This window comes from Peromyscus californicus, unplaced genomic scaffold (genome assembly GCF_007827085.1).
Source record: "Peromyscus californicus insignis strain IS unplaced genomic scaffold, ASM782708v3 Scaffold_3__1_contigs__length_106647218, whole genome shotgun sequence".
In the NCBI taxonomy this organism is placed as follows: Eukaryota; Metazoa; Chordata; class Mammalia; order Rodentia; family Cricetidae; genus Peromyscus; species Peromyscus californicus.
Window position 1 is genome coordinate 97,817,341 of NW_026294551.1, and position 13,349 is coordinate 97,830,689.

Below are 13,349 nucleotides of genomic sequence, written 5' to 3' on the forward strand. Positions count from 1 at the left end.
CCATTTTAATTGTGTCCAGTGACATAGATTTCTAATATATTCCCCTACCTTATGTGAGCCTGTTGTTAGAAATAATGATGGTGCCCTACTTACTTTTCTATTACTGTGATAAAATACTTCAACTAAAGCAACTTAAAAGAGAGAGGGTTTATTCTGGCTCTCAGTCTGGAGGGACACTATCCATCATGGACAGAAAGACATGGTGGTGGCAGCAGGAAGCTGGCTGGTCATCTTGCATCTGCACCCAGGAAGCAGAGAGTGAACTGGAGTGGGACCGGGATCTAAAGACTCAAGGCCCTCCTCTCTGACCTTCCTTCTCCACTAGTCTCCACCTCCTAAAGGTTCCACAGCCTTCCCAAATACCACCACCACTTGGGAACAGTGTGTGCAGACACATGAGCTTGTGTGGGCATTTCCTATTCAAACCACAACAGATGGCTTCTGACCAATGTTCTGTTGATGGTGATGATAGCACCCAACACAAGGAAATGGATTTCTCTGGAGGTACTGAAGAACTTCTCCAAGAAGCTAAAAATTGAAGTGTTCTGTCACTTTTCGGGTTCCAACTCTGCTGACAGCAGATCAAAGCAGGGATTGTTGTAATCCATTAACTACCTGCTCAGTAGACAGAATTCAAGGTTGCCCCCTCCTTACTGGCTGATTTGCATTGGGCACTGCTTGAGTTGAAATCTCTAGTGGCTCTTTGAGGCAGGTGTCATTGTAATACCCATTTTTCATGATGGAAGACTGAGTCTTGAGTTGTTTTCCAGGTTCCAGCAGCTGCTGCTTAGAAAGGGTTGGTGACTGAGTTTGAAACTTGACTTCAAAGTCCAGTTCTTTCTTATGACTCTTTGCTCTGCAGTCATTGTGATATGACTGGTGAAAAATGACTGACCCAGGTCAGGTCATCTGTTTGGCCCAAGAAAGTCCCTGTGACCCTCGTGTCAGGACTGACTCTCTTATAATTCTGGCATAAGATACAGAATGATGGATGTATGAGTGGGTGTATAGATGAATAGAGGGTGGATGGATGAGTATAGACAGATAGGTGTGTAAAAGCATGAAAGGGAAGATGGATGGGTGTGTGGATAGAGGGTAGATGAATGATGGATAGGTAGAGGGAGGGAGACATAATAAGATACATAAACTTATTAATGATCCAGGAGGAAAGTTGATAAAGGATAGAAATATAGTTTTCAGAGAAGTATAATACTTGAGAAGTAAATGAAAATCTGTTTATATTTATGCAGATATGTATATGCACATACAGTCTACATATATGACAAATTCATATATCACATTAGAAAACAGCATATTTGAAAGTATTGCATACACTGTTCAAGTATGGACTGCAAACATCTTTCATAGGGAAAATTGTTAATTTTTTATTGTATTTGTATGTGTAGTGTATGTGCTTGGGCTCGTGTGTGCGTGTGCACGTGCGTGTGTGCGTGTGTGTGTGTGTGTGTGTGTGTGTGTGTGTGTGTGAATGCACACAGCCATGCATTAGGTTCTCAAATCTATCACCCTTTGCCTTATTTTCTTGAACCAAGACCTCTCAAAAAACCCGGAGCGAGGATGGCCACTCGCAAGCCCCAGCAGTCCTCTTGTCTCCGCTCACCAATGCTGGGGTGGCAGGCATGTGTGTATACACCTGGCTTCATACATGGGTGCTTGGGATTTAAAAGCAGTCCCTTGAAATTATGCAGTAAGTGTTCTTCCACCTGAACCATCTCCCAAGGACAGAGTGGAAGTTCCTTGGTAATTATGCCTCTATCAATATTCTCAGAGCATGTTCTTCTGCGTGTGTCTATCTGTGTGGGCATGTTCATGTGTGTAGGGGGTTTATAAGTGAAAGTCAGAGGTCAGTCTCAGATGTTGTTCCTCAGGAGCCATTTGCCATGGTGGTTTTTGTGAAGTTTTTAAGATTGTATCAATTTTTAAAACATTTTTTTAATTGTGTGTGTATATGTGCCCAGTTGCTGTGTAGCATATGCAGAGGTCAAAGGTCAACTCAGGAAAACTGTTTTTTCCTTTCACCATGATGGATCCAGGTCATCAGACTTGTGGCAGGCATCTTCACTTGGAGCCATCTCACCAACCCCCACCATGTTTTCTGAGACTAAGTGTCTCATTGGGATCTAGGGCTCTCCAACTTGGCTAGTCTGGCCTGCCAGTGAAGCCCAAGGAACAGCCCATCTCTGTCTCCAGTGTTGGGGTTATAAGCACATGCTGCTACTGTGCTTGGGGTTTTCTGTGGGTTCTGGGGATCAATCTTGGGTCTTCACCCTCGTGCCACAGGCACTTTACAGACTGAGCCCCCTCTCCTCCGCAGATCCGAACAGCTTCGAGAGTGAAAATGCCTTGTGAAATGCAAGCTCCTTTTATTTAAACAGCCTCTAACTACCCCTTCATCCCAGAGCTGATGGAGATCAGCGTAGGCACTGCCCTAGACTTCTAGGCTACCCATTCTTCTAGGCTCTGAAATCATAAGGGAAAATGAAGACGAGGAGGAGGAGGAGGAAGAAGAAGAAAAAGAAGAAGAGGAGGAGGAGGAGGAAGAAGAAGAAGAAGAACCTAAAACAAACAAACAAACACCCAAATAAATAAAGACTGGATTTGAAATTACAATTCCATTCTGGTGTGGGAATGAGCGTGCTCTCCAGAGTGAAGTGGTTGAGTTTTGAGGTTTTTTTCTCGCAATTTCTGGAAATGTGGAACCTAAGTGTTAAGTGGAATGGTTTGGCTATGGAGGAAAAGCAAATTTCCCTGTTGCTGTAGCCACTTGTCATTCATTGGCAGTACCTCGAAATCATGATCCTTATCCTCCCAGCTGCGCGTGTCTGTCAGCGACTGCAGGCTGCTAAAAGTTGTATACTATTATTTTTTTATTCATCTCTGGGTCATTTCATCTTCCCGTGCAAGGCACATGAATGGCTGTGCATGGAAATTGTATTCTGTGCTGTGTTTCCCACTGTGAGTGATGTTTACTATATATTTATGAAAACACGGCAATAACAAAACCCTTTATATAGCCTTTCAATTTGCTGTAAGGGCAGATAAAATATTTTTATCTTGAGCTGAACTTCATACCTTGGGAAATGCAGTCGGCCCGACTTGGAATAATAAAACACTTCAGAGAGAGGCAGGTACTGTTGAGTTTGCTTCAGAAGCCTGGGCACTTCACTGACCACAGTGCCTCTCTGCAGTGTGCCACCTGAATACACAAAAGGCAGCAATGATCAGCGTAATATACAGGACATCCAACCAAAGAAGCAGAAGGAGCAGTGTGTGGACAAGTGTGTGCAGGTATGTGTGCCCATGCATGGATGGAAGCCAGAGGAAGATGTCCGATGCTCTACTCTATGGATTTCTGCATTATACCTTGAGACAGGGTCTCTCACTAGAGCTAGGCTGGCAACCAAAGTTCTCTCAAACCCGGCTGCCCTGGGGTTACATGCATACATGGCCTCGCCTGGCTCTCTACATGAGCGCTGAGGGTCAAACTCGGTCCTAATACATGTGCAGCAAATACTCTTACCTGCTGAACCATCTCTACAACCCAGGCAACACACATTTTAAAGACAGCTTCGTAGTGAGTCTCTACCAGATCCAGGTGATGCCCATATACCTTGTTTTCTTTAGTGGCAAAAAATATTGTTAGGAAATGGGTCATCCCAAAGGGAAGTCAGAGCTTTGTTCTCTGCTTTTGCTTAGTTTGGGAAATATTTTCACTGAGCTTTTTTGTGTATGCATGTGTACATATTGACATTTATGTGCACATATGTGTGCAGATGCCCATGTTCTTGTGCATACATGATGAAGAGATCAGAAGTCAATGTTGAGTAGCTTCTTCCATCAACATGGCTCCTTATTTTTTGAGGCAAGTGTTTCAATTAGATTACTGATTTGGCAAGACTGGGTGGTCAGTGATCCCCGGGGATCCTCCTGTCTCTGCCTCCCCAGTGTTGGGATTACAGATGCACACTTCACAATGCCTAACTTTTTTATGTGGATGCTAGGGAATACAAACTCCAGTCCTCAAGTTTGTGTGGCAAGTACTTTGCAAGCTGATCCATCTCTTATTGAGATTTTCATCTGGTATAACTGTCTCATGAAACTGTAAGGTCACACAGGGATAAAAATGCTCTTTTGCAGTTCCCTCCTGTGGTAATATTATCCTCAGTGACCTGTTTCTGTAAATCTGTATTGTCACATCATCTACAAGCTGCTGGCATCGCTATGATCCACTGGTCATCTTCAAATGCCCCCAGATTTGCCCAAGCTTGAGTTTAAGTCTGCTTAATTCTACATCATGTTCAAGTTCCTGTCTCCTCAGCCACATCCCAAGGATTCCTTTTATAACCATGCACCCCCTTTCCTTTCTTTCTGCTCTAACTCCTGAATCCCTGCCATCCACTTCATTGTTGTTCCCTCTCTAAATTTTTATCATTTCACAATGTTACATTAACTGGAGTCACAGCCTTTTAAAATGTTTATATATATATGAGTGTAGTGTATGTATGAGTATGTGCTTGTGACATGTGTGGGGGAGGGTGTCGTGTATAGGTAAGGAGGCCAGAGGTTAATGTTCAGTATCATTCCTTATTGCTTTCCATAATAGTTTTTGAGGCAGAGTCTCTCACGGAGCCTAGTGCTCACTGATTGGCCAGATGGTTGGTGAGCAAACTCAAGGGACCCATCTGTCTCTGTCCCCAGCACTGGCTTGCAAATGTATTTCCCCGATGCCCAGCCTTTTCATGAGTGCTGAGGATTGAAATGCAGGTCTTTATGTTTGCCTGGCAGGCACTTTCCTTACCAAGCCATCCCTCCAACCCCCAGTATTTAGCCTTTTGGAGTTTGCCCATGGCTGGTGCTGTCATTAACTACTGCCTGACGATGAGTGTGTAGTTGAGCTCTTACATGTGAAGCTGCTGTGAACATTTGTGTGTTTTCATGACCATGAGTTCTGTTTCCCTAGGATCCAGGCCCAGGAATGAGCTTTAGCCATTTTCAATTTCTGCATGTTTCAGAAAACTTGAGTGTGTTGTATCCATGGGAGGTATACAGGAGTTATTTACAAATTGATATGGGAATAAAGAGAAAATCTTGTACCCATCCTAATGTTTGTTTCTATGTAAACATTATGCTAAGTATAAAGAATAGCTTGCATTTCTGTTGCATCCAGCATATGCCTGTCTGGACCTAAGGCTGTTTTCTGCAGAAATCCATTCATCCTTACAACAGCCTTAGAAGTACTGCTGCTGTTGTACCCCCATTTATGGATGAAGAATGAGGTACAAGACATTTAAATGACTCTCCAGAGATGAAATAATCTGTGGCCCTCGTGGTATGCACTGTTGTGAGGATATCACAGTTTAAAAAATTAACTGTTTTAGAGTCAGTGACAGCCCCTGCTCCCACTGTTAGGAGTCCCACAAAAAGACCAAGCTAGACACTGTAACATACATGCAAAGGGCCTAGGTCAGTCGCCTATAGGCTCCCTGGTTGTCAGTTCAGTCTCTGTGAGCCCCTGTGAGCCCAGGCCACCTATGTCTGAAGGGAAACAGTGGGGGACGAGTGGATGGGGGAGGTTGGGGGAGAGATTGGGAGGAGGGGAGGGAGGGCAAACTTTGGTTGCCGTGTGAAAACAAAACAAAACAAAACAAAACCCAAAATTAATTGATTAATTAACTCATTTAAAATTTAAGTGTTTCTCTCTGTGTATATATATCACTTGAATGGAGTTGCCTGTGGAGGTCAGAAGAGGGTGTTGGATCCTCTGTAGCTGCAGTTATAAAGTAGTAGCAAGCTGACTGACCTGGGTACTAGGGATTGGACTGGGGTCGGTCCCCTGTAAGAGCAGTAAGCACCCTTACCCATTAAGCCATCCTCCAGCCCCAGGACTTCACATTCTATTCCTTTCACACACCTACCAGTCAGAAAGCTCTGGGCTGTCTGTGAGGGCATCATACATTTTGGTTGAGTTAACATCTGTGGATGTAACAGAAGCTACAGTAGTCTTGGATACATACAACTGTCAGGGAACTGACTTCATGGTCCTGTAGCTCACCACTTTGCCTCTAAGCTTAGGAATTAGGCATTCCTATGCCCCTCCTTCTAAGATCTCAATGACAAACCAAAGTTCAGTTCCACTGAAGTTCCCTCTGGGGAACCAAGGAGAATGTTGGGCTTATTTAAAAGTTTGGGTGAAGGATGATTGCAAAGTTGTAGTACTGAAAGTCTTCTCCCAGCAGGGATAGCCACATAGATGCAGTCCCTCTCAATTAACCTCTGCCACTGTATACACTCTAACACCTGTCACAGTCCTGAGGCCAAGTACAGTCAGGGAAGAATCGCCTTCAGTGGACTGGGAGAAGGTGTTGTGTGCTCAGGAGAGAGTCCCAGGAAGCTCCTCACCCTATTTCTTTGAAGGAATGTCAACACGCCCAGCTGTGATGATCCTTTGCAAGAAAGCACATCTGGTCCCATGAAGATGGTGGCGGTTTGGCTCAGAGGATAGTGCTGAATAACAAACACCCTCTGAGACAGATGGATTCTGCTTCTGGCTCTTTGGATCTCAAAGACATGGGTTGCACAGCCCTCTTTTGGTTACACACTCTTATTTCACAGCTCTCCAGGGTAGTAGGCTGTGCCTTTTGAAATGGACAAGATCAAACCTGTGGCAGCTTGGGCTCCTTCCTCCTGGTTCTGTATTCTCCAAGGACATGGAGTTGCTGGATGACCAGGTCCACTAACCAACCCTTGCTCAGTGCAGCTGTTGCTAATAGAATCCTCGGAGTCACCTAATCTAAGACATGGAGATTACATTCCTCTGAAGACATTTTCTATTTCTCCCTGGCTTATAAAGTATTTAATATTTTCATATGTCTCAGCATAAAGCCATCTGTTGCGGTGACAGGACACAATGTTGACAACAAGAACAAGTATATGCTTATGGAACAATTCCATGAGATGTTAACAAGAAAGCTATGTACTACTAGAGATGTCATGGAGAGAGTTTCCAGGGAGACCTGGGAGGCCCAATGAAGCATTGGCTCTTCTAACTGGCCATTATAGAGGGCATGCACCCTTTAACTTTTGCCCTGTAGATGTAGACTGGGTGATCAAATGTGGTGACAGAGACTTCTCTGAAAGGAGACAGTGACCTTATCTAATATTTAGAACTTATATCACCATCCCCTATTCATTCATTCATTTATTCTGTTGTCATCTTTCCCTCCACTGGGATAGGCAGAGTGGGAGCCTGCACTGATGTGGCAGCCATCACTGAGTTATGTTTATATACACTCAGAACTTTTCTCATGCCTCTTCTTTAATAGCTGCATTGCAGCCTTGCTAATAGAGAGGCAATCAGCAGGGAATCAATTTTAGCGGCCCACTTGAACGTATCTGCTTAGGTGCAGTGAACATTCAAAATTGCTGCTGTCTCACATTGCCCCTTGCTGAGCTGGGCCTGGATAATCAAAGCAAGGTCCCCCAAGCTCAGGCAGGCACCAGTGCTTTTGGGGAGAAAAACAAAACGGCTAACTGTGTTGGGTTTGGTATCAGACAAGTGCTGTGCAAGGTGCCATGTGTTGGCTGGTTTGTCCCAGCCTCCCTAATGGTCTGTGTAGCAGGGTGGGGATCACTTTCATTTATAGATGAGGGTGTTGTACTTTATTAAAAAATGGCCCAAGTTAATACTGTTACTGTTAAGGGCTCTGAGATTTGGCAATAGGCAGGCACAGTTACCACCAGCATGTTTATTCCCTGGGGGTATAACAACAGCAAGAAGAAGTTGTAGAAGTTCTCGAGGAGCAGAGATGGAGAAGCAGGGTGGGGGGACTGCAGGGAGCCTGGGTTCTCCTTCAGCTCTTGCCGTTGCTAGTCCATTGCTCTGTGACTAAAGTTAATAGTTGGTGGCTTTGTAAATTACACAGGAAAGCTGGTAGAACATTTTTTATTTAAGTTACTCTCCTCTCTCTCTCTCTCTCTCTCTCTCTCTCTCTCTCTCTCTCTCTCTCTATCTGTCTGTCTCTTTCTTTCCCCTCTCTATCTGTGTGTGTGTGTGTGTGTGTGTGTGTGTGTGTGTGTGTGTGTGTGTGTGTGTGTGCTCATGTGGACCACTTATGTATGTGTGAACAACAGAAGACAACTTGTAAGAGTTGTTTCTCTTCCTTCATATGTGTGCCCTGGGGACTTAACTCAGATTCTGAGGCTTGGTGGCAAGTCCCTTTACCAGCTGAGCCAGTTCCCCAAGTTTTTAAAGGACTGCAAAAAAGAAAAGTCATAAAAATCATGGAGATTAACTCCAAAATTCTCTTCCCTATCTTTTTCCAAGATGTTCTCTGCTGACAATTGTGAAAAAGTACCTAAAACCAATTACTTGCTTTCCTACTTCACCAGTAAATGCATGAATAATATGTGCAAGCATGGCTTGTTCTCCTGTCAAAGTCTGAGAATTCTGGTTAGTGGGTCTCAGGCTGATAACCCGAGAACATAGTAGAACTTTGGAATGTTTCATAAATGATGATGTATATAGGAGGTCATTGGATCAGGTTAGCTCAGGGACCATCATCGGGATATCCAAAAGGAAAAGACATCTCACCTTCTTAACTGTTCATTTATTGCACTGAACCTTCTTGAAGGGACATAGACATTTGTTCTGTGAACAGATTCACTCTAGATGTCTAGATTCTGCCTACAGGTAGGTGTTCATCTCAATGATTAGACTATGAGAGGCTACAGAACTACTGGGACAGAGAACAAGTAAGCAAAGGAGAATTAGTTTCTTGCATGAGCGTTTCCCAAGAATGTGTGACACTCATGGATTAAACCTAGCTAGTGACTACCTAGTAAGTCCTAATAAGTCTGAGTAATTGTTATATCTGCAATAACTGAATACTACTGTCAGAGTCCTATTGAGAAAGACTGTGCTATTTACAATTGCTAATCAAGTTATCTTTGCAATTCTTCTGTCTGTGTCATGCATGTGTGCACATGTACATGTACAAGGGTACTTGCCCATGGGAATAGGTGTCAAGGCCAAAGGCTGACAACAGGTGTCTTTAATTGTGTCACCACTCAATTTTTTTGATACAGTGTCTCTCACTGAACTCAGAGCTTGTCCGTTTGGATAGACTGGCTGGCCAGCAAGTCTATCAATGTGCCTATCTCTGCCACCCTTTCTACCCCAGTTCTGAGGTTACAGATGAGTGTTGCCATGCCCAACTTTTCTGTGGGTGCTAGGGATCCAAGCTCAGGTCCTCATGTTTCACCCACTCAGCCATCTCTCCAGATTCACAGTTTGCTTTTGATTTATAGCCGGGTCAATATACATAGCAAAAATGCTATTGTAGTTTATGCCTGACCTGTGTCCCAGATATTGACACAACTGTGTACAAGGTATATAGTAAGCAACAATGTGTTAGAGCCTGTTTCCCCAATACACCCCATTTTTGGAGAAAAGATTTATGGTTAATGCAACAGGGAAAATAAATTATTACCATTCTATGCCTGTGTGACAGGTTAGTAATTAACTTATGTCACCATTTGGCCTTTCATAACTGTGTTTATTCAGCTCCATAGAGCACTTTGCAGGCAAAGAGGAGTGATCAGCCTGGCATTCTTTGTTGACTGTAGATGCTGGCATTGATGGGCTGCGTCTTCTGCTATTGACTGGGAAATAAGTTGGTTGTTAGGACATGATTTTCCATTCTTCAAAATGATACGGTGATACAGAGAACTTGAAAGCCACCCTGGAATTAGAAAAGCATAAAGAGATTGCCTTTTATGCACTAATTGAGCCCTTCTGCCCATTTTCTTTGCAGGGTTACTTTTTATACTGTCGAGGCATAGCAAAGAGCCGAGTGTAAAAAAGGTAGGAAAAATGTTTTAATTAAAAGAAAAGAAAAGTGGTTGCATGTTTCTTTTCTCCCTTTGCATTGTAGGTTAAGTGCCCATCACCCAGCTCAGGGACAATGGTATTAGATTTGTAATAAGAAGAAGTGAAGCTTTTCGTTTTGATTGCATCGGGTGTATTTTTTCATCAGCGTCTCCCGTGTGAGCCATGATTCCAGGACAGACTCTTGTAATCTTCTGCAGTGGGAATGATTCAGCCTGAAAATCAATAGGGCATGAGGTATTTCAAGTTCTCATTATTGTAATGTGTCAACATCTCTTCAGTGACCCCAGAGTCCTGTGTTGGCTGGTTTTTCCCCTGATTTATTGTGCAATCTCATAGGGCAAACTATAATTTCACTTGGAATCAGAAAGTCTCCATTTATGGTTTGTGTCTCAGTCTCTAGTCATTAGGGCATTTGTGGGGGAATCGATACCTCCTCTTGTTGCCAACAGTTCAATGAAGTTGTCACCTGCTTGGATTACAAAGGAGAATGGGCCAATGGATGCAGGAAGGGTGAGCACACTGGGCAAGCCGTGTTTAGAGAAAGGCTTTCTCTGATGTTCTTCTGCTGCCAGGTAGAAGGATGGCTGAACTAATCATGACCTCCATTCTAGAAAACTCTAGACGCTGAGTTGCCATCATGCTTCATTTTCCTTTTGCCAACCTTTTGTAGATAATGTCATTTTTTTTCTTAAGGAGGGAGCCATTCTGAAAGTCTACCTTCTTGGCACATTTTCTTGAACCTCTTGAGTAGTGTGAGTACTTCCTATTTACCTAATCATGGTGCTAAGGCTGTAAAGACAGCATCCTCCTAATTGGCAGAGCACCTGGGAACAGAATGAAACTCCAGCCAGAAGATTAGCATCTGTTTTCATCAATATATATATATATACCTCCCATAGACAGATGTGCACAGAAAATCCAAAATGCATATCCAGTACCCATTAGTTAGACATGGGTCAGAATGTCCATTCTGAGCAACCCTCCCTGAAGCATGATTAACTTTCACAATGTTATAAATACAGCACAGATCCCTCCCCAGTGGAAATGAACACCAGATTGTATGAAAGAATCAAGCTGAGAAACTATAGAAGTTTGAAGAGTGTAAAAACAGGCTGTTTAGAGGAGACAGTGAACCTGGCAGAGTCTCAGATGTCACTTGTATGTCTAGACGTTGCCATTGTCTTCTACCAAAGATGATAAGCCAGCATTGACATATGTGCAGAAAACAAGTCATCATGTTAGATAGTTGACCTTGTACATGAAGGTCATGATCTTTCATCTCACCCCTTAATAAATACTTTCGTTGATCACACAATTTCCATTATAACTTGTTAAATTTGTGGTTGATGATGTTGGTCCAGCTAGATTGCGGTCTTTCTTCTGTCCTCCCAGGAAGAACCTATACCCACTGAAGACGCTCCATAAAGAGCTGATGGGGTGAGTTGTAATCCTGTACAGCCAGCTGAGATCCCTAAGGAAAAAAAGGAGACCCACTAGGGGCATGCACTCTCTTGAGTCTGACTCTTTCTATTCTTCCTGCCTACCAGTGTTACAGATCTTTTGACATGTAACCAGTTCAACAATCTAGAAAAGGGTCCCTTTATTTTATTTCATGGTACCTTTCTTAGATATCCATTCCTTTCACAGGTACTTCCTGAGTCTGTGATGGGAGTCAGGTACCTCACTCATATATTCTCTTCTACGTTACTAAATCGGTCGTTCTCCCTGGAGGTTCTTTGTTAACACTGCGAGTGATCCATCTTGATATTCATAGCCATCTTGAGACTCCTTTTCTGTTAAGGATCCATTTGCTTATTGTTGCACTAAACACTTGCAGAGCCCCTGCAGGCCCTGGGCAATGGTGGTGAGCAAGCCAATGGTACTTCTCTGGTCATGTTTGCATTCTCACTGAGACAAAGTGAGAGCATGGCTTTGAGTGTCTGCTCCAGAGCTCCTCCTCTTCTCCTCTTGAAGAACCCTATAAAAACCCCAAGAGGATCCCCTTCCCCTACTGCAGCCAACAATGCAGTCAGGAGCTCCAGATCACTCCATCATGAAAGATCTCCAGTGAGGACTAAGGACATGGCTTGCAAGTGTGAGGACCTGAGTTTCAATCCCTAGAACTCACATAAAGCCAGAAGCAGTAGAGCAAATCTGTACTCCAGTACTTCTACTGTGAGACTGCAGATGGAGACAGGAGAATTCCCAGAAGGTCCTGGGATAATTAGTCTGGAGTTTGCAAATTAGCCTGGAGTAGGCATCCTGAAACACAGAAAGTAGAGGGTAAGGCCAGACCCCTGAGGTTGTCCTACTACCTACACATTAGCTGCCTGAACTCAGGATACACACACACACACACACACACACACACACACACACACACACACACACACACACAGAAAGAGAGAGACAGAGACAGAAAGTCTTGCAGAAGTTCTTTTGAGACAATCACTCAGAAGGGGCTTTTTTGATAAAAAGAGAACTGACTCTTCTCCTGGACCTATAGGTCCAAGATAAAAATCTGGCACATATGCCTTTATTTTGTGTCTGTCTTCTATGCCTATGTGATGAGCAATTCTGTTTCAGAGTGCAGCCTTGCCCTCCCTCGGGGGTAACTGCTCTCATTCTGAAGGTGCTCTGTCCTGTGAAATTCTGCTGTTCCTGGAACCTAAGATGAATTTAAGTTTAGGACAGTGACTTATCTCTGTGCTTTCAGTCTTGAAGAGGCTGCTGGGACATGTTAGACAGACAATCCTTGAGGGATTAATTAGTATGCCAATCTGCAGAGATAAGCAAGTGTCCAAAGTAAAGGAGATAGACAGCCACACCTTCAACCTACATTCTGTCGCCTATATACTGTTGTCCTTCCCAAGACACCCTGAAACTGAGGTGCAGGAGAGAGTGCCAGGTGGAAACTCAGGTAAGGGTCTATGACCCCCCTTTCTATAAAGAAGTTCTGATCCCCATTATCATCACTGTGAACCTAGATGTCATTGTAATATTTGGCTTATTAGTTGCCATGGTTCCAGGGCCAAGGTATTTCAGAGGTCCACAGCAGCCTCTGCTCCATGATGGTAGATGGCCATTTCAGATTCACGTGAATCTTAGGTAGTCCTTGACAGCTGTGGGATACTTACGCATAAGTGGTCAGCACCAGAGCAGCCAGGGTGCGGGACAGAAAGTACACTGCTGTTATATAAACGATACTGCCAAGTCTATGAATATTGACCTAGGCCAGATTCACTCTCTCACCTCTTCTGGGTTTTGTCAGTACTTGCTGACTCTCACACAAGGCTGGCCTCCTAGGGTGACAGGTACCTCTGATGGATCATTTTGTATAAGCTCCTGTTTCTGGTCATGGACTAAAATACCTTCTCTCTTAGTCTTTTATTCTGTCCTTTGATTCTAGGTTGAATCAAAATACTAACTGGGGTTATCA

At 43.7% G+C, this 13,349-nt stretch overlaps 1 protein-coding gene across 32 annotated transcripts in view; it reads left to right on the forward strand.

Moving 5' to 3' along the window:
* The window catches only part of Rbfox1 (RNA binding fox-1 homolog 1), a 2,167,575-nt gene that overhangs the window by 1,062,027 nt on the left and 1,092,199 nt on the right, over positions 1-13,349 (forward strand). For 3 of the 32 annotated variants that reach the window (XM_052759386.1, XM_052759392.1, XM_052759387.1), the window contains one exon: positions 9,834-9,883. The exons of the other annotated variants lie outside the window; for them this stretch is intronic. The gene's annotated coding sequence lies outside the window, so the exon portion shown is untranslated. The remainder of the gene's footprint in view (positions 1-9,833; positions 9,884-13,349) is intronic. 32 annotated transcript variants of the gene reach the window in all.